Raw genomic sequence first — 23,789 nt, 5'->3', positions numbered from 1 at the left:
AGTGTCACTCTCTTATTGGTTATACTTTATGATTTACTATTCATGTTTTTGACTTTTGACCAAAATGGTTAAATATCGTAAAAATTGCACAAAAATTACCATTTCTTACCTCCTCCATAGCCGGCCCTCTCTCTTGCCAAGAAGGAAGAAAACTTCTTCAAACTTCAAGCTTTCAACTAGCTCAAATCATCCAAACCAATTGCCTAAACTAGTTTCTACTCCATACAACCTTTCCATTTGGTGTTAGTGGTGAGTTTGGTGAAGTTTTTGGAAGAGCTAAGGTGGTCTACAACTCCTCTTCTCTTGTATACTAGGTAAGTGATGATTGAACATACTCCTACACCTAATGATGCTTAAGTTATGCTTAGTAGTGGCTAAAGTGATGATATTTGTGATTTATTTCTTGATTTGAAGTGATTTGGTGAAGTTTTTATATTTTTGAGGAATTTTCTGGTTTTATATGAATGGGATGTTGTGGCTATTTTTGATGATTGGCAATGGCTTATAATGACTCTAGTAGGTGTGAATTATTGATAATTGCAATCAATTTTGGGTTTGGATTGAAATGAGAAAAGTTAGGGTTGATAACCCCTAATTCTATCCGGTTTTGGATCATAGGGTTAGAGGGCCGAATTGGACTTTTCTCAAAACATGAAAGTTGTAGGTATTGATGAGTTTGAAGTGTCTGCAAAATTTCAGGTGATTTGGATTAGTGTAGAGTGAGATATGTCGATTTTACTGTTGCTGTTCTGGGTGATCAGAATGTGCGAACTGCGATTGTAATCGTCTGTTTTGACTGGAATTGCTTTGGATTTGGATGTTAGTGTCTTGTGATTAAATGTAGCTTGATGTCTTAGCTATCATATGCCTTTGGAATCAATGCATTTAGACCTGTATAGACTGAGTTAGACTAATTAAAGCTTAGTGTAATTTGTAAACCTGCAATTACGGTTCTGGTTTGGTATTCTGCATATTTGACCTAGTTGTGCTAGGATTTGGACTGAGTGGCCTTCTACATTGTTGTAGCCCTGGTTCTTAGCTTCGAAACGGTGGGTCTTGGACCTCCATCCGATAATTGTAGTGCCTTTGATACCATTACCGCAAAATGACGTCAAAACTGTTTTTCTGGTTTTGAGCTTAACTTTCATTTCCGGACTTTTCCCTAGCTTGACTTGTACTAGTACTTCTTGGAGCTTGCTGAATGGCTATTGGATGAACTTGTTGTGGTGTGTGTACCTTTGGGTTGGAATGAGAAATATAATGAAGCCGTGATGGCTGGAAAAGTAAACAAATTCAGGGGAAGTGCTGTCCGAACTTTGAAAGGACTTGATTGCATTGAGTGTATGATGGATGATTGCTGAGCCATTGAGGTGAGTGACCTCAAACTGTTTCCAAATTTACTTTTGAACCGCTTTACTGCATTATCTACTTTTGAACCGTTTTCAAAGTTACTTTTGGAACTGTTTCTTACATATCATGCGTGCTTGCATATCAGTGTCTTGTTATTATTGATTTTGCTTTCAATGATTGCTAAACGAGTTTTCGAGGCGAGTGTGTACTTTATCGCACTTAGCCTCAATGATTGTGAAATTTTAATGATTGAGCGATTGAAATGTTAATTATGCATGAATGTAAGCCTTTTGGGCTGAACTGGCCATTGCCCCTTGTTACCGGTCGTCTCGAGCCAGAAGCGGACTCGGTCGGGCGACTAGGAACTTGGGTGAACGTTTCGGTATACTCGAGTATTACCTTGTAGGTTGGTGGAACCTGGCCAAGAGCCAGGGACGGGGTGAATGAATGAACGAATGAAATCAAATGCATTGAAATGACAGGAGAATGAACGTATCCTTTTCGTGAATGTTACTATCGCTTTCCATTGTAAATGTTTCTTGAATTATTGATAATCCATATTGAAATGACATCATTGAAATGAACTATTGTTAAACAGATTTGATTACTGATTTTTCCGGTTACTCGCTGACCTTCTAGCTCACCCCAAAAAAATGTTTTATTCCCCTCCACCGGGCTCAAGGCGAAGGAAGGGCTTGTAGTGTTTATTCATGGATTATTTCATGTATGGAGTGAACGTGGATTTCCTTTTGTGTAATCATTCCTATTGGGATTGTATTGAACGTTTAGAATTGCTTGGATGTGTAATAGGCTAGTTTTGGACTTCCACCTGTATAATAGTTGTGATCAAGGATCAGAGTGGCGCTGCGGAAGCGTGGACGCTTCGCTTTTGATATGTAAAGTTTGGGAACCTTTGATATATATATCTTGAAATTCAATTGAGGTTTCTAATGAACGACTGAGTCCCGGCGAGAGCCGGGCAGGCAGCCCGCCGAACCCTCTGGTTCGCCCTAGGGGGAGGTGGGGTCGTTACAATTGGTATCAGAGCTTAGGCTTCAGATCTCTGTAGTGTATCCTAGGCTTGAAGTTTAGGATGCCGGACTGTGGGAATGGTTTGACACATAAGTGATTGCCTATAGGATTGAAACTTAGACGAGTACGTGTTGTTTGCATCTTAGTGCTTGTTTGGAGGCTTGAGTGCCGTCTAAGAGATTCTTGACTTGATTAGTGCAAGTGGAATGTCGAGGACGACATTCGTTTAAGGAGGGGAGATTGTGACGCCCCGAAAAAAAATGAGTTTGAGAACCCGGAAAGTTTCTAATTTTCTAGGGTTTATTTTTTAAACGCCCGCCTTTTCTACATTTTTCTTTACTAGAACTTTCTCCAGATAATTTTTATGAGTAAATATGGGTTTTAGATGATTTTTCAAGTATCGGTTAGATTTTGAGAAAATAAGAACGTATATCGGATGTGGGACCCACTAGTGCGAAAAGTTCGGAAAAATTCGGCCAATTAGGTAAAATTCCGGATACTGTGTGAAATTTATCGGGTGTTAAGAGATAAGTAGAGAGTGAAATTTGATTGATGTGAGAGGAAAAGAAAGGGATAGGAATGCATTTAAGAGGTGACAAGTGTCACTCTCTTATTGGTTATACTTTATGATTTACTATTCATGTTTTTGACTTTTGACCAAAATGGTTAAATATCGTAAAAATTGCACAAAAATTACCATTTCTTACCTCCTCCATAGCCGGCCCTCTCTCTTGCCAAGAAGGAAGAAAACTTCTTCAAACTTCAAGCTTTCAACTAGCTCAAATCATCCAAACCAATTGCCTAAACTAGTTTCTACTCCATACAACCTTTCCATTTGGTGTTAGTGGTGAGTTTGGTGAAGTTTTTGGAAGAGCTAAGGTGGTCTACAACTCCTCTTCTCTTGTATACTAGGTAAGTGATGATTGAACATACTCCTACACCTAATGATGCTTAAGTTATGCTTAGTAGTGGCTAAAGTGATGATATTTGTGATTTATTTCTTGATTTGAAGTGATTTGGTGAAGTTTTTATATTTTTGAGGAATTTTCTGGTTTTATATGAATGGGATGTTGTGGCTATTTTTGATGATTGGCAATGGCTTATAATGACTCTAGTAGGTGTGAATTATTGATAATTGCAATCAATTTTGGGTTTGGATTGAAATGAGAAAAGTTAGGGTTGATAACCCCTAATTCTGTCCGGTTTTGGATCATAGGGTTAGAGACCGAACTGGACTTTGATCAAAACATGAAAGTTTTAGGTATTGATGAGTTGGAAGTGTCTGAAAAATTTCAGGTCATTTGGATTAGTGTAGAGTGAGATATGTCGATTTTACTGTTGCTGTTCTGGGTGATCAGAATGTGCGAACTGCGATTGTAATCGTCTGTTTTGACTGGAATTGCTTTGGATTTGGATGTTGGTGTCTTCTGATTAAATGTAGCTTGATGTCTTAGCTATCATATGCCTTTGGAATCAATGCATTTGGACCTGTATAGACTGAGTTGGAATAATTACAGCTTAGTGTAATTTGTAAACCTGCAATTACGGTTCTGGTTTGGTATTCTGCATATTTGACCTAGTTGTGCTAGGATTTGGACTGAGTGGCCTTCTACATTGTTGTAGCCCTGGTTCTTAGCTTCGAAACGGTGGGTCTTGGACCTCCATCCGACAATCGTAGCGCCTTTGATACCATTACCGCAAAATGACGTCAAAACTATTTTTCTGGTTTTGAGCTTAACTTTCATTTCCGGACTTTTCCCTAGCTTGACTTGTACTAGTACTTCTTGGAGCTTGCTGAATGGCTATTGGATGAACTTTTTGTGGTGTGTGTACCTTTGGGTTGGAATGAGAAATATAATGAAGCCGTGATGGCTGGAAAAGTAAGCAAATTCAGGGGAAGTGCTGTCCGAACTTTGAAAGGACTTGATTGCATTGAGTGTATGATGGATGATTGTTGAGCCATTGAGGTGAGTGACCTCAAACTGTTTCCAAATTTACTTTTGAACCGCTTTACTGCATTATCTACTTTTGAACCGTTTTCAAAGTTACTTTTGGAACTGTTTCTTACATATCATGCGTGCTTGCATATCAGTGTCTTGTTATTATTGATTTTTCTTTCAATGATTGCTAAACGAGTTTTCGAGGCGAGTGTGTACTTTATCGCACTTAGCCTCAATGATTGTGAAATTTTAATGATTGATCGATTGAAATGTTAATTATGCATGAATGTAAGCCTTTTGGGCTGAACTGGCCATTGCCCCTTGTTACCGGTCGTCTCGAGCCAGAAGCGGACTCGGTCGTGCGACTAGGAACTTGGGTGAACGTTTCGGTATACTCGAGTATTACCTTGTAGGTTGGTGGAGCCTGGCCAAAAGCCAGGGACGGGGTGAATGAATGAACGAATGAAATCAAATGCAATGAAATGACAGGAGAATGAACGTATCCTTTTCATGAATGTTACTATCGCTTTCCATTGTAAATGTTTCTTGAATTATTGATAATCCATATTGAAATGACATCATTGAAATGAACTATTGTTAAACAGATTTGATTACTGATTTTTCCGGTTACTCGCTGAGCTTCTAGCTCGCCCCAAAAAAATGTTTTATTCCCCTCCACCGGGCTCAAGGCGAAGGAAGGGCTTGTAGTGTTTATTCATGGATTATTTCATGTATGGAGTGAACGTGGATTTCCTTTTGTGTAATCATTCCTATTGGGATTGTATTGAACGTTTAGAATTGCTTGGATGTGTAATAGGCTAGTTTTGGACTTCCACCTGTATAATAGTTGTGATCAAGGATCAGAGTGGCGCTGCGGAAGCGTGGACGCTTCGCTTTTGATATGTAAAGTTTGGGAACCTTTGATATATATATCTTGAAATTCAATTGAGGTTTCTAATGAACGACTGAGTCCCGGCGAGAGCCGGGCAGGCGGCCCGCCGAACCCTCTGGTTCGCCCTAGGGGGAGGTGGGGTCGTTACAATTGGTATCAGAGCTTAGGCTTCAGATCTCTGTAGTGTATCCTAGGCTTGAAGTTTAGGATGCCGGACTGTGGGAATGGTTTGACACATAAGTGATTGCCTGTAGGATTGAAACTTAGACGAGTACGTGTTGTTTGCATCTTAGTGCTTGTTTGGAGGCTTGAGTGCCGTCTAAGAGATTCTTGACTTGATTAGTGCAAGTGGAATGTCGAGGACGACATTCGTTTAAGGAGGGGAGATTGTGACGCCCCGAAAAAAAATGAGTTTGAGAACCCGGAAAGTTTCTAATTTTCTAGGGTTTATTTTTTAAACGCCCGCCTTTTCTACATTTTTCTTTACTAGAATTTCTCCAGATAATTTTTATGAGTAAATATGGGTTTTAGATGATTTTTCAAGTATCGGTTAGATTTTGAGAAAATAAGAACGTATATCGGATGTGGGACCCACTAGTGCGAAAAGTTCGGAAAAATTCGGCCAATTAGGTTAAATTCCGGATACTGTGTGAAATTTATCGGGTGTTAAGAGATAAGTAGAGAGTGAAATTTGATTGATGTGAGAGGAAAAGAAAGGGATAGGAATGCATTTAAGAGGTGACAAGTGTCACTCTCTTATTGGTTATACTTTATGATTTACTATTCATGTTTTTGACTTTTGACCAAAATGGTTAAATATCGTAAAAATTGCACAAAAATTACCATTTCTTACCTCCTCCATAGCCGGCCCTCTCTCTTGCCAAGAAGGAAGAAAACTTCTTCAAACTTCAAGCTTTCAACTAGCTCAAATCATCCAAACCAATTGCCTAAACTAGTTTCTACTCCATACAACCTTTCCATTTGGTGTTAGTGGTGAGTTTGGTGAAGTTTTTGGAAGAGCTAAGGTGGTCTACAACTCCTCTTCTCTTGTATACTAGGTAAGTGATGATTGAACATACTCCTACACCTAATGATGCTTAAGTTATGCTTAGTAGTGGCTAAAGTGATGATATTTGTGATTTATTTCTTGATTTGAAGTGATTTGGTGAAGTTTTTATATTTTTGAGGAATTTTCTGGTTTTATATGAATGGGATGTTGTGGCTATTTTTGATGATTGGCAATGGCTTATAATGACTCTAGTAGGTGTGAATTATTGATAATTGCAATCAATTTTGGGTTTGGATTGAAATGAGAAAAGTTAGGGTTGATAACCCCTAATTCTGTCCGGTTTTGGATCATAGGGTTAGAGGCCGAATTGGACTTTTCTCAAAACATGAAAGTTGTAGGTATTGATGATTTTGAAGTGCCTCCAAAATTTCAGGTCATTTGGATTAGTGTAGAGTGAGATATGTCGATTTTACTGCTGCTGTTCTGGGTGATCAGAATGTGCGAACTGCGATTGTAATCGTCCGTTTTGACTGGAATTTCTTTGGATTTGGATGTTAGTGTCTTCTGATTAAATGTAGCTTGATGTCTTAGCTATCATATGCCTTTGGAATCAATGCATTTGGACCTGTATAGACTGAGTTGGACTAATTACAGCTTAGTGTAATTTGTAAACCTGCAATTACGGTTCTGGTTTGGTATTCTGCATATTTGACCTAGTTGTGCTAGGATTTGGACTGAGTGGCCTTCTACATTGTTGTAGCCCTGGTTCTTAGCTTCGAAACGGTGGGTCTTGGACCTCCATCCGATAATTGTAGCGCCTTTGATACCATTACCGCAAAATGACGTCAAAACTGTTTTTCTGGTTTTGAGCTTAACTTTCATTTCCGGACTTTTCCTAGCTTGACTTGTACTAGTACTTCTTGGAGCTTGCTGAATGGCTATTGGATGAACTTGTTGTGGTGTGTGTACCTTTGGGTTGGAATGAGAAATATAATGAAGCCGTGATGGCTGGAAAAGTAAACAAATTCAGGGGAAGTGCTGTCCGAACTTTGAAAGGACTTGATTGCATTGAGTGTATGATGGATGATTGCTGAGCCATTGAGGTGAGTGACCTCAAACTGTTTCCAAATTTACTTTTGAACCGCTTTACTGCATTATCTACTTTTGAACCGTTTTCAAAGTTACTTTTGGAACTGTTTCTTACATATCATGCGTGCTTGCATATCAGTGTCTTGTTATTATTGATTTTGCTTTCAATGATTGCTAAACGAGTTTTCGAGGCGAGTGTGTACTTTATCGCACTTAGCCTCAATGATTGTGAAATTTTAATGATTGAGCGATTGAAATGTTAATTATGCATGAATGTAAGCCTTTTGGGCTGAACTGGCCATTGCCCCTTGTTACCGGTCGTCTCGAGCCAGAAGCGGACTCGGTCGTGCGACTAGGAACTTGGGTGAACGTTTCGGTATACTCGAGTATTACCTTATAGGTTGGTGGAGCCTGGCCAAAAGCCAGGGACGGGGTGAATGAATGAACGAATGAAATCAAATGCAATGAAATGACAGGAGAATGAACGTATCCTTTTCATGAATGTTACTATCGCTTTCCATTGTAAATGTTTCTTGAATTATTGATAATCCATATTGAAATGACATCATTGAAATGAACTATTGTTAAACAGATTTGATTACTGATTTTTCCGGTTACTCGCTGAGCTTCTAGCTCACCCCAAAAAAATGTTTTATTCCCCTGCACAGGTCTCAAGGCGAAGGAAGGGCTTGTAGTGTTTATTCATGGATTATTTCATGTATGGAGTGAACGTGGATTTCCTTTTGTGTAATCATTCCTATTGGGATTGTATTGAACGTTTAGAATTGCTTGGATGTGTAATAGGCTAGTTTTGGACTTCCACCTGTATAATAGTTGTGATCAAGGATCAGAGTGGCGCTGCGGAAGCGTGGACGCTTCGCTTTTGATATGTAAAGTTTGGGAACCTTTGATATATATATCTTGAAATTCAATTGAGGTTTCTAATGAACGACTGAGTCCCGGCGAGAGCCGGGCAGGCGGCCCGCCGAACCCTCTGGTTCGCCCTAGGGGGAGGTGGGGTCGTTACATTGATGAAGGATACCTCTTATCTTGTGAAGAAACCAGAAATTTTTGATCCAAAATCTCTCAAGAAAACCCGCAAGAAGGTGTCTTCCTCCAAGCTTAAGTTGCTCTCCAAGTGGTTTAGGAATTGGGTGATGATTTGTGAAGGTTTTGGAACAAGAATGGTGCAAGATGAAGTGGAGCTCTCCTTCTTCTTTTCCCTTGCTGTTCAGCCGACCGTGAGGTGAGGAGAAAAGAGAGGTTTGTTGTGTGAATCTTCCTTTGGAAGATTGAGGGATTTGTAGCCAAATTTGAGCAAAATTCAACTAGGAATCGTGCGCGCGCACGAGTACCGTACCACCGATTTCTCTCGGGTTTGTTTCACTTGTGCACTTATCTTCCAATGTAATTCCTTTAACACTATAATTATTCACTCTTAGTAGTCTAGAATAAATTTCTTAAATCTCCATTTAACCGTTTCAGCTTGAAATATGCGAACTTCCGATTCGCGCGCGATAAAGCGAAATTTAAAAGAAATTCTTGTAACGATAGTATAATTAACTAATTGTGACAGCCCCACTTTCCCCTAAGGCGAACCAAAGAGGTTAGCGGACTGCCTGCCCAACTCTCGCCAGGACTAACGGTGCAGTATAGAGCGATCTTTCACGTTCCGGAACTTATAACGCGCGCAAATAAGGCAAAAGGGCAAAATAACCCAAAATAAAAGAAATAAAATCCGGAGTCGGCCATGAATAGTAACCGACTCGTCCGAACCCAACCAAACATCGAATTACATAAACCACAAAACATTTAGCCTTTACAAACCAAAAATGACATTTAAAAGTGATATAAAAGTCACTACATATATGGTTTGCCAAAACAAAAGTGAAAACGGCCCTAATGATACATTTAGGGTCCCATTTTATATACAATACAAAAGAGTCATTCATCTAGTTCATTTGGCAACCATTTATCAAAATTCATTCCAAAAGAGTCATATTCCTGTAAGGAAAACAAAAGGAACGGGGTGAGCTAAAGCTCAGTGAGCAACTATCACAACAGCAATTAAGATCACATAAGCAAAACCATTCAATTCAAGTATGTAATTTCGAAGCAAAGTAAATCAGTGAAAGGATACGGTCGGCTCTCAAGAGCCCATTTCCACGCTTATGTCTTGATCCAACCTCATTGACTCTCCGTCAATGTTGAAGAGTGACCAACCGTAGACTCCTCTTCTCTCCCATTCCTTCCACCAAACATCCCCCTACCGGGCCCGCACTCCAAACACTTGCACTGTGGTATTACTCGAGTATACCGGAATCAAGAGTCTCTCATACTACAAGATTCCTTATAACTTTACCCAAGGCTCATTAATTGTCACGACCAAACCCTTGTCGGCTCGATTCAATCAACTACCAATGGGGTTGAGCTCAATGATAACATTTGTAGTCGTTGGATACTTGTCCAATCGATATCAAGTCATGTATTTCATTTCATATATCAGTTCATATAACTTTCCAATAACTTTTCAATAACTTTTCAATAACATGTGAAACAATAAGTGAGAGTGATAAAGTACACTCTCACATCAATCCATTAACATACAACATCTCAAGTTCAAATATCAAAGCCATATAATAGCACACAAGTGAGTAGTACACTCACCAATCAATTAAGTGCTATTTCATGCACTTCCGTCAGGAGAATGTCGTGAGCTATCGTCACGCCCTAGAACATGTAAACAAATACCATAAGACTCGATAACGAGTCATAAAGTCAAACCAATTATCGCCCAATAGGGTTTCATGCATGGAAATTCAAGGGTTAAATACTTAACCTTTACTCAAGTCGAGAATATAGTTTTCTAAATCGCGAGTAAAAATTCGGGCAGCATGCCCTTTGTGTTTACCAAATTTTCCAGCCATAAGGCTTCATTATTTTTCTTCAATCACAAACCAACAACACGCATATAAGCATTTCATGTCAAGAGCCGTTCCATAGCTCACAATATCATAAAACAAGAAACCATACCGAGCCATAAACAACACCAATTCACAACCCCAATAGGGTTTTATAAACATATACAAGCATGAAAGCAAACCAGAAATTAAGAAAGGCTTTAATGTTGGCCTTGATAAGAAAAACCGGTTTTGACGTCATAATGCGGTAATGGCACAACTCTCACTACAATTATCGGTTAGGGGTGTAAGACCCACCGTTTCGAAGCTATGAAACAGGGCTACAACAATGTAGAAGGCCTCTCAGTCCAAATCCTAGCACAACTAGGTCAAAAGTGCCAAATACCAAACCAGAATTACCAAAACAGATTTGCAAAACACACAAAACTGTAATACGTCAATCTCAGCCTACACAGGTCCAAATGCCGAAATTCCAAAGGCATAAGTTAGCTAAGACATCCAGCTACATTTCCTCAGAAGACACCAACATCAAAATCCAAACCAATTCCAGTCAAAACAGGCAATTACTATCGCAGTTCGGACATTCTGTGCACCAAAAACAGCAACAGTAAAAACGGCATAACTCACTCTACACTTGTCCAATTGCCCTGAAATTTTGCAGGCACACTAAACTCATCAATACCTACAACTTTCATGTTTTGAGCAAAGTCCAATTCGGCCTCTAGCTATGACCTAAAATTTCGGACAGAATAGGGGTTCAAGAACCCTAACTTTTCACATTTCATTCCAAATCCAAAATTGATTGCATTTAACAACAATTCACACCTACTAGAGCCAAAGCCCCTTATTACCAACCATCATACTAGTCCACAACATCAAAATCATATGAAACCAGAAAATTCCTCATAAAATGGAAAACTTCACCAAATCAAGCCAAACCAAGAAATAAATCATATAATCCAACACTCAAGCCACTTCTAAGCATAATATAACCATCATTAGGTGTAGTAGGGTGTTCAAGCATCACTTACCAAGAAATTAAGAGAGATAGAGAGGTTGGCCACCTTAGAGCTTCAAAACAACTTCACTAATACACTTACAAGCACTAGAAGAAAGGTTTTTATGGAGTAGAATCTAGTCTAAGCCTTTGTTCATGGAAGATTGAAGCTTATGGAAGCTTGAAAGTTAGGAAATTGTCTTCTTCTTTGAGAGAGAGAGAGCCGGCCATCAAGGGTGCAAAAATGGTGAATTTTGTGCAATTTTTTTGAGATATTTAACCTTTGGTCAAAAAAGTCAAAATTGTGAATAGTAATTCTTAAAAGGCATCAAATGAGAAGGTGACACTTGTTACCTCCTTAAATGCATTCCTATCTTTCTTTTCTCTCTCACATCAATCACTTCACACACACTACTTATCTCTTAACACCCGATAAAATTTTCACTGTATCCGAAACTTAACCTTATTGGCCGAATTTTTCCAAACTTTTCGCACTAGTGGGTCCCACGTCCAAAATATATTCTTAATTTTCTAAAAACTCACCAATACTAGAAAAATCATCTAAAAACTATAATTACTCATAAAATCTACCAGAAAAATATTCCTAGGCCCGAAAATGCAGAAAACATGCAATTAAGGGGAAATAAACCCTAGGAAAATAATTAGGGTTTTACGGGTTCTCACACTCTCCCCCCCTTAAAAGAATTTCGTCCTCGAAATTTTCCTTCAAATTTAAAGTAACCAATGGCCTGTACCTTCTCCGTCTTCAGAGTCAGAAGAAACGAGGTTCTTCATTCCAGTCCCTTCTCCACTTGACGGTGCAGGGTCGGTATGGGTTGGTTGTTGAGTTCTTTTCTTTTCCCGCACTTATTAATATACAGTCGAAAAGTCATCCCAGTACCAGCCCGTCTGGTCTCTCACGTCACTTACTATCCAAAATAGATGTCCATTGATCTCTTGTGCTCATTTTAGTCAGACAAAGCCTGTTCACGTTTCCAAAATACAAGGCTTGTTTCCAAAACACAGGGTTCAAATACCTAGTAGCTTGCATCACCTCAATTCTGGGGTACTCGGGCACGAGAATCCGAAATAAGATAGTTCACATCTCGAGCTGGCCAGTCCCAAGAGTAAACCATCTACAAATCAAAATTCCTGTCCGACATACTTATCTAGGGTCCTTAAATACCATGAGAAAGATTAAAGACCTATAACACTTCAAGGTTCATAACTTATGCTCAAACGAGCACTTAAACATATTCATGAAATTAGGACCACAACACCACTTGGCCCAGTCTCACTTCGCGCAGAGACCACGCGACGTGGCTCTGATACCACCTGTGACAGCCCCACTTTCCCCTAAGGCGAACCAAAGAGGTTAGCGGACTGCCTGCCCAGCTCTCGCCAGGACTAACGGTGCAGTATAGAGCGATCTTTCACGTTCCGGAACTTATAACGCGCGCAAATAAGGCAAAAGGGCAAAATAACCCAAAATAAAAGAAATAAAATCCGGAGTCGGCCATGAATAGTAACCGACTCGTCCGAACCCAACCAAACATCGAATTACATAAACCACAAAACATTTAGCCTTTACAAACCAAAAATGACATTTAAAAGTGATATAAAAGTCACTACATATATGGTTTGCCAAAACAAAAGTGAAAACGGCCCTAATGATACATTTAGGGTCCCATTTTATATACAATACAAAAGAGTCATTCATCTAGTTCATTTGGCAACCATTTATCAAAATTCATTCCAAAAGAGTCATATTCCTGTAAGGAAAACAAAAGGAACGGGGTGAGCTAAAGCTCAGTGAGCAACTATCACAACAGCAATTAAGATCACATAAGCAAAACCATTCAATTCAAGTATGTAATTTCGAAGCAAAGTAAATCAGTGAAAGGATACGGTCGGCTCTCAAGAGCCCATTTCCACGCTTATGTCTTGATCCAACCTCATTGACTCTCCGTCAATGTTGAAGAGTGACCAACCGTAGACTCCTCTTCTCTCCCATTCCTTCCACCAAACATCCCCCTACCGGGCCCGCACTCCAAACACTTGCACTGTGGTATTACTCGAGTATACCGGAATCAAGAGTCTCTCATACTACAAGATTCCTTATAACTTTACCCAAGGCTCATTAATTGTCACGACCAAACCCTTGTCGGCTCGATTCAATCAACTACCAATGGGGTTGAGCTCAATGATAACATTTGTAGTCGTTGGATACTTGTCCAATCGATATCAAGTCATGTATTTCATTTCATATATCAGTTCATATAACTTTCCAATAACTTTTCAATAACTTTTCAATAACATGTGAAACAATAAGTGAGAGTGATAAAGTACACTCTCACATCAATCCATTAACATACAACATCTCAAGTTCAAATATCAAAGCCATATAATAGCACACAAGTGAGTAGTACACTCACCAATCAATTAAGTGCTATTTCATGCACTTCCGTCAGGAGAATGTCGTGAGCTATCGTCACGCCCTAGAACATGTAAACAAATACCATAAGACTCGATAACGAGTCATAAAGTCAAACCAATTATCGCCCAATAGGGTTTCATGCATGGAAATTCAAGGGTTAAATACTTAACCTTTACTCAAGTCGAGAATATAGTTTTCTAAATCGCGAGTAAAAATTCGGGCAGCATGCCCTTTGTGTTTACCAAATTTTCCAGCCATAAGGCTTCATTATTTTTCTTCAATCACAACCCAACAACACGCATATAAGCATTTCATGTCAAGAGCCGTTCCATAGCTCACAATATCATAAAACAAGAAACCATACCGAGCCATAAACAACACCAATTCACAACCCCAATAGGGTTTTATAAACATATACAAGCATGAAAGCAAACCAGAAATTAAGAAAGGCTTTAATGTTGGCCTTGATAAGAAAAACCGGTTTTGACGTCATAATGCGGTAATGGCACAACTCTCACTACAATTATCGGTTAGGGGTGTAAGACCCACCGTTTCGAAGCTATGAAACAGGGATACAACAATGTAGAAGGCCTCTCAGTCCAAATCCTAGCACAACTAGGTCAAAAGTGCCAAATACCAAACCAGAATTACCAAAACAGATTTGCAAAACACACAAAACTGTAATACGTCAATCTCAGCCTACACAGGTCCAAATGCCGAAATTCCAAAGGCATAAGTTAGCTAAGACATCCAGCTACATTTCCTCAGAAGACACCAACATCAAAATCCAAACCAATTCCAGTCAAAACAGGCAATTACTATCGCAGTTCGGACATTCTGTGCACCAAAAACAGCAACAGTAAAAACGGCATAACTCACTCTACACTTGTCCAATTGCCCTGAAATTTTGCAGGCACACTAAACTCATCAATACCTACAACTTTCATGTTTTGAGTAATGTCCAATTCGGCCTCTAGCTATGACCTAAAATTTCGGACAGAATAGGGGTTCAAGAACCCTAACTTTTCACATTTCATTCCAAATCCAAAATTGATTGCATTTAACAACAATTCACACCTACTAGAGCCAAAGCCCCTTATTACCAACCATCATACTAGTCCACAACATCAAAATCATATGAAACCAGAAAATTCCTCATAAAATGGAAAACTTCACCAAATCAAGCCAAACCAAGAAATAAATCATATAATCCAACACTCAAGCCACTTCTAAGCATAATATAACCATCATTAGGTGTAGTAGGGTGTTCAAGCATCACTTACCAAGAAATTAAGAGAGATAGAGAGGTTGGCCACCTTAGAGCTTCAAAACAACTTCACTAATACACTTACAAGCACTAGAAGAAAGGTTTTTATGGAGTAGAATCTAGTCTAAGCCTTTGTTCATGGAAGATTGAAGCTTATGGAAGCTTGAAAGTTAGGAAATTGTCTTCTTCTTTGAGAGAGAGAGAGCCGGCCATCAAGGGTGCAAAAATGGTGAATTTTGTGCAATTTTTTTGAGATATTTAACCTTTGGTCAAAAAAGTCAAAATTGTGAATAGTAATTCTTAAAAGGCATCAAATGAGAAGGTGACACTTGTTACCTCCTTAAATGCATTCCTATCTTTCTTTTCTCTCTCACATCAATCACTTCACACACACTACTTATCTCTTAACACCCGATAAAATTTTCACTGTATCCGAAACTTAACCTCATTGGCCGAATTTTTCCAAACTTTTCGCACTAGTGGGTCCCACGTCCAAAATATATTCTTAATTTTCTAAAAACTCACCAATACTAGAAAAATCATCTAAAAACTATAATTACTCATAAAATCTACCAGAAAAATATTCCTAGGCCCGAAAATGCAGAAAACATGCAATTAAGGGGAAATAAACCCTAGGAAAATAATTAGGGTTTTACGGGTTCTCACACTAATACTAGGGTAAATAATTATAAAAATAACTATTTTAAGAATAAAACATGAGTTCTCAAATATCCAAGATCATTGCACTCTCAGATCAAATATTATCTCGAAAAACGTGTATTCGCTATTTCTTACTAAACGAGCCTCCGAAAATTAAATTTGCTAACGGGACATTTTAAAAATATAAGTAATGTATAGTTCCATGTAAATGGATTTAAATTGGTTGAAATAAATTATTTGAAGAAAACGGGTGAACAAATATTTAAATAAGCCAGTAAAATAAGATAAAATTAAGAAAATTTTCGGGTCCTCACATTTCTCGCACTCAAAATATTTTTGCTAATGCTTTAGCTACCTTGTCTTCCATGATTCGACATCCTGATGAACTGGTAATTGAGCCTATACAGATTCAATTTCAAGAAAAGCTAGCACATTATCTGATTGTGGAAAAAGCCTCTGATGGTCATCCTTGATATAGTGATGTCAAATAATTCATAAAGACAATATCTTACTCTCCAAGTGTGACGGCCCCACCTCCCCCTAGGGCGTACCCTAGGGTTCGGCGGGTCGCCTGCCCAGTTCTCGCCGGGACTCAGTCGTTCACTACAGTCCTCAATTAAAATCGGAATAAATCACAAGAATAAATAGGGCAACGATCCAAAACTTAAAGCGGAACTTATATACAGTGTCATCTCCAAAAGGAAGTATAAAGATCGAATATACAAAGGTTCTCCATCCTTCATACGTCCAACCCGTGCCAAGCACTAGGCGAGAACCACTACAAAAGAAATGAAAGAACTAGACTGGCTAGTCTATGCTCTCATCCTGCTCGCCGTCCCCTGTTAAGGAAAACAAAACTAAAGGAATGAGCTAAAAGCTCAGTGAGGTTCCGAACACATAATCAAACAATCAATTCAAGACATTAAACATGGAGTATCAATAATTCAAGAAACATTTACAATGGAAAGCGATAGTAACACATTCATTAAAAGGATACGAGCTCACATGGAGCTATTCGTTCGTTCGTTCGTTCCCCTGACATTTTCCCTTATTCTTCCAATTATTTGAAAATTTCCTTTTTTGACAAGTAAAACCCCCGTGCCTTCGTTCGTTCATTCATCCCCTTCCGGACGTTGACCGGACTCCACCCATCCGGACTCCAAGGTAATACTCGAGTATACCAAATTCACCCAGGGTCACCATATCGCTCGACCGAGTCCGCTTCTGGCTCGAGTCGATCGGTAACGAAGGGCAGGGCCCAGTTCAGCCAAATGGCTTACATTCATGCGCAACTAGCATTTAATTATTTAATCATTGAAAATTTCACATTTCATTTAGGTCGAGTGCGATAAAGTACACACTCGCCTAGAAAACTCATTTTAACAATCATTGAAAGCACTTAACACATTATCAATCAATAATAACAAGCCAATAAGTCAAGGAAATATAACAAACAAGGAACACTCACCTATGTACGCAAAACAACGGGTAAAATATCCTTCCGGATATTATCCTCAGTCACCGAGAAAACCTAAATTAAACGAGAAAGAATATTACAGATCATCTAGCACAATAATTAGGTGCAATCAAAGAAACTCGACAATTATTGAGTAGAACGTACAAAAAGACTTTAAAGTGAAACAAGGACATTTGGACCCGTGGACAAAAATAACTAGGGTTTCAAAATCAATCGCAAAACCAAGCTCAAAAGGCTTATAGAATTCCAACAAAAAACATTTGACTAACGACAAATCAAAAGACAAATAGATAGGCTAAGAAAATATTCTTTCGGAATCGTAAAGAATCGTTTGTATGACTAAAAGTCACTATATATTCAAGTAGAGGTTATATAACAAGGGTTTTGATGAAAATCATATGGAAAAGGAAGACTCTTAAAACCGTACTTGAAAGTAGTTCACTTGTGGCTGACAAAACCCTAACTCATACTTCTATATTTTGGGTACGGAGTAAGTAAACATTTGGCGTTTCAAATCAAAGAGGTATCATGTTTTGGATTGGTCCGAAAATATACAAATTCAAATAGAAACTTAGTCCTTGAGCGAAAATTTGGGCAGCACGCCCTTTGTGTTTACCAAATTTTCCAGCCATTTTGGCTTCATTATTTTTCTCATTCAAGCCCAAGTTTATACACAACACAAATACATTTCAATAGCCGTTCCATAGGCTCAAAACAATACAAGGACATAAATCAACTCATAACAAATGCGGGAATGAAGTTTACAAAAGACAGTTTTGACATCATTTTGCGGTTTTGGCACCATTGGCACTACGATTATCGGATGGAGGTGCAATATACACTGTTTTGAATCTAAGAGATAGAGCTACAATGTTGAAGAAAGCCACTCAGTCCAGTTTCTAGTGCAACTAGGCCAAAAATGCAGGAGACTAAACCAGAACCGCAAAAACAGGTGAACAAACCGCATTCTGGTTAATAAACTGTAAGTCAGGCTACCTAAGTCCAAATCAAGTGATTCCAAAGCCATTCGAAAGCTAAGACATCAGGGTACATTTCTTCAGAAGACCTCAAGAACCAATTCAGAAGTATTCCCAACCAAAATAACCCATTACAGAAGCAATTCTCAAATTCGGGTAGAAACAGGGAAATTTGGTCTTTTCTCAGGCTACGTTACTTCGATTGAGCTAAACTTTTGTATGCACCTATAAAATACCATTCTATACAACTTTCATGTTTTATGCCAAGCCTAATTCGGCCTCTAACATGGTGAAATAAAATCGGACAGAATAGAGCTGAAATTTTCCAGAAATCTGGAATTTTTTGGTTTTCGATTGAACTTTCTTCCTTTCCTTGTTCCAATCACTACCAAAGCCCCTTATATAATCTTATATACAACATATACTAACCATACAATAAGTTTAGGCAGAAAATCATCAAACCCTAACTTGCATATATCATCCAAAATCATCACAACAACTTGTATAACTTGTAGTCTAATCAAAACATGAGCTAGATAACATCTTAAACCAAAATTTAAAAGAACAAGAACCATGATCAGATCTTATACCTCAAAACAAAGCTTGAAAGAGTGATACTTCACCTCCTTTGGAAATTTTTAGTTCCCCTAGCTTCCCAAGCCCACAACTCACTCTTTAATCAGTTTAGAATTTTAATTCCTCACTTAGATAGTGCAATTCAAGAAGAAAATTGTTTTCTCTTGCTCCCCCTTTCTCTCTCTCTTGTCTCGGCCAAGCTCAAGGAAAAATGAAGAAGAAAGGCTGCTCTATGGTGATTAAAAGGCAAGAAGATTAGGATTAGTCTAAGCCACAAGTTTTGCCAACACTTGGATCAACCACAACCACAAAATTTTCTCTTTCTTCTCCTTGTATTTTTGGCCACCAATTTCGGTCAAAGCCAGCTGGAATTGAGGGGATATTTTGTTCAAGTATTAATGAGCTCATGTGGTAAGAAACTGGTGGTCCAGTGGTGCGTTCAATCGGTAGTGCGCGGTACACGTCGGTTCGCACCGTTTTTCTTAAAAACACACGTACTAGGGTTTTTTACTTCCTATTCACTAACCTTATATCATTGCCCCTAATCACATATTATTTCTCACTTAAAAGTCACTTTTAATCACCAAATTTGATCCTTGTTCCATACCGAAAATTCATCCGGCGAAAATCGCGAAAACCCTAATTTTGCCCCAATCTTAAAACCAAAAGTGAAACCCTACTTTCTAGGTTTATTTGCACTTATTGTGGAATGATTGGGTAGTAGGGCTATAATAAATGAATAATTTCTAAATAAAAGGCATTTTTGAAAAAAATTTTAAGAAATTTGCGAGTCCTCACACCAAGTACCTATTCAGTTGCCAAAAGTTTTTTGCACAGAATATCATCAAAATTCTTCTTAAATGGGGAGGTGTTATAGAAGAAAACCATAGTTTTGGGTCTTCTGAGGTGCATTGATAGAAAAGAAGTTGATTATATGATGAAAAAAGTGCACAGCAATGTATATGGACCACACATGAATGAGCATTTATTGGCTAAAAAGATCATGAGAACGAGATATGTTTGACTCACTACGGAGTATGACTGTATAGATTTTGTCAGAAAATGTGTCAAGTGTCAAATACATGGTGATTTTATACGCTCCTTTCCTATAGAATTACATAATATGACTACTCCTTGACCATACTCAATGTGGGGAATGGATGTGATTGGAGCTATTGATTCCCCTGCTTCGAATGGGCATCGATTCATCCCAGTGATAATTGAATATTTTACCAAATGAGTCGAAGTAGTCTCTTACAAGCATGTAACCAAGAAAGTAGTGGTTGAGTTTTTGAGGAACTACATTGTCTGTTATTTTGGGGTGCCAAAAACGCTAATCACTAACAACATAAAAAATCTCAATAATGACATAGTAGATGGATTATGTGAACAATTCAAAATCAAGCACCGAAATTCTACTATCTACATGCCTCAGATGAATGGAACTGTGGAGGTCGCAAACAAAAATCTAAAAAAAAATTATTTGCAAGTTGACGGAAAGACACCGAGATTGGCTTGAAAAGCTACCCTATGAATTAATGGCTTATCGAACTGTAATCAGGACTTTTATTAGGATAACGCCTTACTCTTACATGTATGGAATGGAAGCGGTATTACCCACAGAGGTCGAGAATCCCATCCTTGCTTATTCTGATAGAAACCCAATTGGAAGAGGTTGAATAGGTTAAGCAGCGTCACGAGCAATTCTCTCTGATTGACGAAAAGCAATTAAATGTTGTTTCTCATGGATAATGTTATCAATGGCGAATGGATCGTGTTTAAAATAAAAAAAAAAGTCAAATCACGCCTATTCGAAGAAGGAGACAAGGTTCTAAAGTAAATTCTTCCAATTCAAGATGAAGCTAAAGGAAAATTTGCCGCTAATTGACAGGGACCTTTCATTGTCAAGAAGGTATTGTCCGGAAGAGCACTCATTTTCATGAAAATGAAGGGACAAATTTTTCCTCAACCAATCAATTAAAATATGTGCAAAAAGTTTTTCATTTGATTATGTAAATTTTCTTTTTAAACTACTGCATAGGATGGATTAAAAGGCAGGCTTTCTTCCTTTTAATTAAATACTTTATCCCTAATTTTTCCTTTTGAACCTCTAGAATTACCTACTCTTTTGTTTGGCAGCCCCCTGACGATTGCAAACCCTACACTAAGGCAGATTTTTTTTTTTTCATTTTGTTTCAAAAAACTGAAAAGAGCGAAAATATGTACAAAATTAAGGAAAGAAAGGAGAAGACCCAGTTAAAGTTTGAACTGAAATAATTTTTTAGTTTTAATAGTCCTATATTGGGGAAAATCTTGTAGCCTTGTGCATTCTGATGGAAACCCAGTTGGAGGAAACTGAATGGGTTAAGCAGCGTCATGAGCAATTACCTCTGATTGATGAAAAGTGGTTAAATGCTATTTGTCATGGACAATGTTATCAACGGCGAGTGACTCGTACTTACAACAAGAAAGTCAAACCTCACTTATTCGAAGAAGGAGACAAGGTTCTGAAGCGAATTCTTTCAATTCAAGATGAAGCTACAGAAAAATATGCTGTAAATTGATAGGGACCTTTCATTGTCAAGAAGGTATTGTCTAGAGGAATGCTCATTGTTATGGAAATGGACATACAAATTTTTCTCAACCAATCAATTCAGATATGTGGAAGAAGTTTTTCATCTGATCATGTAAATTTTTTTTAAACTACTGCATAGGGTGGATTAAAAGGCGAGTTTTTTTCCTTTTCAATCAAACACTTTATTTCTAGTTTTTCCTTTTGAACCTTTAGAATTACCTACTCTTTCATTTGGCAGCCCTTTGACGATTGCAAACCCTACACTGGGGCAGTTTTTTTTTCATTTGGTTTGAAAAAAAAAATGATAGAGCGAAAATATGTACAAAATTAAGGAAAGAGAGGAGAAGACCCAGTCAAAGTTTGAATTGGAGTAATTTTTTAGTTTAAATAGCCTTATATTGGGGCAAAATTTGTAGCCTTGTGCATTCTAATGGAAACCCAGTTAGAGGAAACTGAATGGGTTAAGCAACGTCATGAGCAATTATCTCTGATTCACGAAAAGCGGTTAAATGCTATTTGTCATGGACAATGTTATTAACGGCGAATGACTCGTGATTACAACAAGAAAGTCAAATCTAGCCTATTTGAAGAAGGAGACAAGGTTCTAAAGCGAATTCTTCCAATTCACGATGAAACTAAAGGAAAATTTGTCGCAAATTGACAGGGACCTTTCATTATCAAGAGGGTATTGTCCGGAGAAATATTTATTATCATGGAAATGGACAGACAAGTTTTTCTCAACCAATTAATTCAGATATGTCCAAGAAGTTTTTCATCTGATTATGTAATTTTTCTTTTTAAACTACTGCATAGGATGGATTAAAAGGTGGATTTTTTTTTAGACTAATCTACCCCTTACATCCAATTTTAGGGTTGCCTCTTCTGGAATGCACAACTCTACCATTTTCGTCTTACAATTCAATTTAGCATTGTAGTGAGCTAACCAATCCATTCCTAGGATGACATCATACCCCTTAATGTCTAAGCCCATCAAATCGGCCAGTAATTTTCGTTCCCCAACCCAGATCTCACAATCTTTATACACCAAGTTAGCAATTAAACTTTGATCCCCAGTAGGTGTTCAAACCTCCAAATCATAAGGTAATTTAATTGGTTTCACGTCTATCCCACTTATAAAGTTAGGATTCACAAAAGAGTGGGTCGCACCAGAATCAATTAAAACTTTAGCTAATTGTGGAAAATAGGGATCGTACCTTCGACCACCTCAATAGAATCGGGAACTTGTTGATGATCCGGTGCATAAACCCTAGCCGACACTTTAGATCGACTTCCTCCAGTGCTAGTCTACTTAGATGTCGATTTCTCTGACCGTTGAGTACTACTTCTTACTTTTGGTGCAATCGGACAACTTGTGAGTTGGTGCTCGGCACTACCGCAGTACAGGCACTTTCCCGATTTCCTCCACCAATCGTTTTTCACATGATTGGGCTTGCCACAAAAGTCACAACTAACTTGAGGAGTAACGGCCTAACCACTAGAAGGTATTTCTCTTGCTTGACCTTGTCCACTATGATCTCCTCTTGATAAAGCCCCTCTTGGAGCTCCAGCGGTCCTTACTCCTCTCGTTTCTCTTCCCATCTTGGAAGGTGGGGCACTTTTACTAGCCTGTCCAGAATAGTAACTAGGAATATTTTTTTCTTAGTATGGAAGTCCCTAACTTGCAACCTTGCACTTTTAACTCTCTGCACTTTTTCCAGGGTTCAGTGAACGTAGAGATTTGGGCTGCTGCCAACCCCTCCTGAATCTCCACATTAAATCCTTGTACAAAACGTCTAATCCTTTTTCGCTCATTAACCACCAACTCTAGAATGTACTTAGAAAGTTTAGTGAATTTTCCTTCATACTCAGCCACGCTAGAGGTTCCTCGCCTCAACTTTATGAATTCTTTCTCCCGCTTCTCTTGGACCAGAGACAGAAGAAACTTCTCATTGAACTCTCTCGTGAAATTTTTTCAAGTCCAAGGGGTCTGGACTCTTTCTCACTTTCCCCTTATTACGTCTCACCAAGCACGTGCAACGCCCTCAAATTGAAAGGCAGCAAAGTTCACTCATCTCACTTCAATATAGTCTAAAGCGGCAAAAATATTAGCCACCCGTTCCAACCAGTTCTCCGTTAACTCGGGATCAGGCCCCCCAATGAATTTAGGCGAATAAAATTTCAGAAACCTCTCCAAGACTCTATCTTTCCCTCTATCTTGGGCCCTGGATTGGTTAATCGGCCCTGGACCCTGTTACTCAGCCAATCATTCGAGGATATCAGTCATTCGATTAATGGTAGTAGCCACTTAGTTACCCTGTACATCTTCTTGTCCCAGGGTCGGTCCAGTTGTTGATTCATGATCATCCCCTTGAAATTGGTTTGCCTAGCCCCACACCCACGACCTCTACCACTCTTCGTCCGTTCATAATCCTAGTTATGCCTAATGCAAGAAATAAAATAATTACGCGAGAAAGATACTCAAAATAAGAGCCAACATGAAACTATTGAAAATAACAATAACTAGCATATATTAACACTTTGCAGTTTATACAATTAGCAAGTTATGGGGCGTTTACAAAAATATGGCACA

The sequence above is a fragment of the Coffea arabica genome, chromosome 8e (genome assembly GCF_036785885.1).
Source record: "Coffea arabica cultivar ET-39 chromosome 8e, Coffea Arabica ET-39 HiFi, whole genome shotgun sequence".
NCBI lineage: Eukaryota > Viridiplantae > Streptophyta > Magnoliopsida > Gentianales > Rubiaceae > Coffea > Coffea arabica.
This window is presented reverse-complemented; position numbering follows the sequence as displayed.